Genomic DNA, 4,030 nt, shown 5'->3' on the forward strand with positions numbered 1-4,030 from the left:
ACAATTCCTGTGCTGCATGAAAGGCCCTACTCTCTGGGTGGTAACCTGGGATCACGACTGCCTCCAAGCACTTGAACAAGCTGACCCAGGACACCAAGGAAGGCCTGGTTGAAGGTAGCCAACTGCTTCATCTGCTGCCGGGCGATTTCTGCCTCCTGGCGCATAGCTTCCTGTGCATCCTGACGCAGTGCCTGAAATTGCCTCTCAGAGAGGTTCTCAATCCTTTCCAGCTGCCTTTCCTCTGATGCCCGCATATCCTCCATGACTGTGCGCAGATCCATCTGCAACCGTCTCCTTTCACCTGTAATATACAAAAGACCAGAATAGTTTTTGGAAGCATCAGTCCCACCACTGTAACCCCCTTTCTCATCTACCCCATCAGACTGTACCCCCTGCTCTCTTGTCCCACCTCTGTTCCCCCTGATATTCTGCCCCACCTCTGCTCATCTGCCCCGGCAATACACCTCCTTTCACATCTGCCCCACTGCTCTTCTGTCCACTGCTGAATTCCCTTCTCATCTGTTCCACCACTGTACCCCCTGCACATCTGCCACACTGCTGAAGCCCCTGCTCTTCTCTTCCACCACTGTACCCCCTGCACATCTGCCACACTGCTGAAGCCCCTGCTCTTCTCTTCCACCACTGTACCCCCTGCCACACTGCTGAAGCCCCTGCTCATCTGTTCCACCACTATACCCCCTGCACATCTGCCACACTGCTGAAGCCCCTGCTCTTCTCTTCCACCACTGTACCTCCTGCACATCTGCCACACTGCTGAAGCCCCTGCTCTTCTCTTCCACCACTGTACCCCCTGCACATCTGCCACACTGCTGAAGCCCCTGCTCTTCTCTTCCACCACTGTACCTCCTGCACATCTGCCACACTGCTGAAGCCCCTGCTCTTCTCTTCCACCACTGTACCCCCTGCACATCTGCCACACTGCTGAAGCCCTTGCTCTTCTCTTCCACCACTGTACCTCCTGCACATCTGCCACACTGCTGAAGCCCCTGCTCTTCTCTTCCACCACTGTACCCCCCTGCACATCTGCCACACTGCTGAAACCCCTGCTCTTCTCTTCCACCACTGTACCCCCTGCACATCTGCCACACTGCTGAAGCCCCTGCTCATCTGTTCCACCACTGTACCCCCTGCACATCTGCCACACTGCTGAAGCCCCTTCTCATCTGTTCCACCACTGTACCCCCTGCACATCTGCCACACTGCTGAACCCCCTGCTCATCTGTTCCACCACTGTACCCCCTGCACATCTGCCACGCTGCTGAAGCCCCTGCTCTTCTCTTCCACCACTGTACCCCCTGCACATCTGCCACACTGCTGAAGCCCCTGCTCTTCTCTTCCACCACTGTACCCCCTGCACATCTGCCACACTGCTGAAGCCCCTGCTCTTCTCTTCCACCACTGTACCCCCCTGCACATCTGCCACACTGCTGAAGCCCTTGCTCTTCTCTTCCACCACTGTATCCCCTGCACATCTGCCACACTGCTGAAGCCCCTGCTCATCTGTTCCACCACTGTACCCCCTGCACATCTGCCACACTGCTGAACCCCTTTCTCATCTGTTCCACCACTGTACCCCCTGCACATCTGCCACACTGCTGAAGCCCCTGCTCTTCTCTTCCACCACTGTACCCCCTGCACATCTGCCACACTGCTGAAGCCCCTGCTCATCTGTTCCACCACTGTACCCCCTGCACATCTGCCACACTGCTGAACCCCCTTCTCATCTGTTCCACCACTGTACCCCCTGCACATCTGCCACACTGCTGAAGCCCCTGCTCTTCTCTTACACCACTGTACCCCCTGCACATCTGCCACACTGCTGATTTATTTTAAGAAAATGCACAATTACAACTATCATCATGTCTTACCAGTGTGCCGGGGTGCATTGGGCGTACTCTGTGGTTGACTACTCTGTGGTTGGCTTGAGGAAATAGTACTGGTGCTGCTGAAAGAGGTTGAAGGTCCATCGTCGGAAACGGTTGATGCATCATTGGAGACTCCATCACTTGTTTCTGAAAATGCACATATGGTTATATATATATTTTAAATGGTTAGCAGAGCAAAATCCTATGTATAATAAAAAAAACTCACCAAAAGGGGTCTATCATGGATTTGAGCATTGAAGTTACAGAGTCCAGACCTCCCTCCCTACCTTGGTTTGCTGGCCTATGACCGTAAATGGCGTCCATGGCGTCGTACCACTTCCAAATACTCTGACTGTTTCCACTACGGCTGTTGTCGTCCTTAAATTTTTTATATTGGCCTTTAAGCTTCTTAAGCTTTGCCCTACACTGACCCGGCGTGTGTTCAAATCCCTCGGCTGCCATCTGCTGAGAAATATCTTTGTACACCTTTTCATTCCTTACTGATCCATCAAGCTCACTCTGAATAACACTATCACCAATTATGCTTAGGAAAGTAGATAGTTTCTGTGATGACCAAACACGGCTGTTGTTAGCAGGCATCCTTCTCCTTTAATTCTCCTTTATATGCAGTTTGTGTGGCGCTTTCCTTTGACATCATCATAGCACAGCAGAGGGTTTTGTGTCAGCCAATCAGTGGAAAGTATCGTGTGACGCCGGTAGCTCCGCCCTAACCGAACTGTTCCATTTTCTATGGCCCCACATCTGAAGCAGGACCCTGAATGGAGCGGTACGGTTCGGTTGTATGGGCCACTTTCGTAATGGAAACACCCAAAATAGCGTACCGTACCGAACCGAACCGATCCGCTCAGTGGAAACGAAGCATTAGATTTGTTATTTTTAAACTGCAGACAGCCTTATAACCTTCTCTGCTATTTCTTGTTTTGGATATATTTGCATTATACTGTATATTTCTATTTACTTCTAGTGCTGTTTAATATACTATACATTCTACAACTGGAAAATATCTTCCACAAAGTTCTCACCTGTGGTATATTAGAATTGACCTATGAGTATGGATGTCATGCCACTTCCTAAAGCTATATCTTTCTAAAACTGAGCTCAGTATATTTCTTCCCCTGACTTTTTCATTAAGTTTAATAATCTAAATATCATTCCAATCCTCATACCAGGGTGCTAGGTATATTCCTTGACTATGGTCCCTCATTTCAGTCCTGCATCCAATCACTATCTAAGGCCCCTTTCACACTTATACGACTTCAAAGTCGCGCGATTTCACGGGCGCTATTTTGCCGCGATTTTACTGTGATTTGGGAGCTGTACTACTTTGTACGACTTACAACTTAACAAATGAAAACATACAGTAGGTGACCGCGATATTGTGTCAATCTCGCTGCTGTTATCGGCGAGATTTGACACCTGCGAGCCCCGTCGCGGGAGCCAGCGCCGAGCTGGCTCGCTGATCGGGAAAGAAAAACTTTTTTTCCTTTCGCGATGAGCGACAGGCAGTGCTGACAGCTGTCTGGTATGAATCATGAGGGGGAACTCTGCGCCAAATTTTAAATAAAAAACTGGCGTGGGTTCCCCCCCAGGGGTATACTAGGCCCTTAGGTCTGGTATGGCTTTTAAGGGGAACCCCCTACGCCGAAAAATCGGCGCGGGGGTCCCCCCAAAATCCATACCAGACCCTTATCCGAGCACGCAGCCTGGCCGTCAGGAAAGGGGGTGGGGACATCGGGTGATGTTGACCACGCCCCCTTATGAAGGCACAGTCCCAGCATGCCCCGGGACTGTGACGGCATAAGGGGGCGGGGTCACCGCCTATATAAGTCCATTGCAGAGCGCTCAGAGAGCATTCCAGCTGGAGAGAGCGTCCTGTCAACATCGGAAGAAGAGAAGAGGGGACAAGACAGCGCAGAAGACCGGGCTCCCGCTAGCAAAAGAGCAAGAGAAGATAGCGGAGGAGCTGCCAGAAGATCAGGACACCGGGAGGAGACACCAGAGAGACCCCCGAAGTCAGAAGAAGACCCCCGAAGTCGGAAGAAGACCCCGGAGCTGCCTAATAAATTACTTTAAAAACCTGTGTACTGTGCTTTTTCATTGACACTTTTTCCCTAGGTGTATGG

General features: G+C 51.1%; 1 long non-coding RNA gene across 1 annotated transcript; it reads right to left on the bottom strand.

The window, feature by feature from the left end:
- On the bottom strand, positions 1 to 2,218 carry LOC141105305 (uncharacterized). Its single transcript, XR_012235561.1, has 3 exons — positions 2,113 to 2,218; positions 1,890 to 2,033; positions 1 to 301 (listed from the first exon to the last, which is right to left on the bottom strand). It is a non-coding gene; the product is annotated as an uncharacterized lncRNA (long non-coding RNA).
- Positions 2,219 to 4,030: the final 1,812 nt, after the last annotated feature.

Source organism: Aquarana catesbeiana, linkage group LG08 (genome assembly GCF_042186555.1).
Source record: "Aquarana catesbeiana isolate 2022-GZ linkage group LG08, ASM4218655v1, whole genome shotgun sequence".
Lineage (NCBI taxonomy): Eukaryota > Metazoa > Chordata > Amphibia > Anura > Ranidae > Aquarana > Aquarana catesbeiana.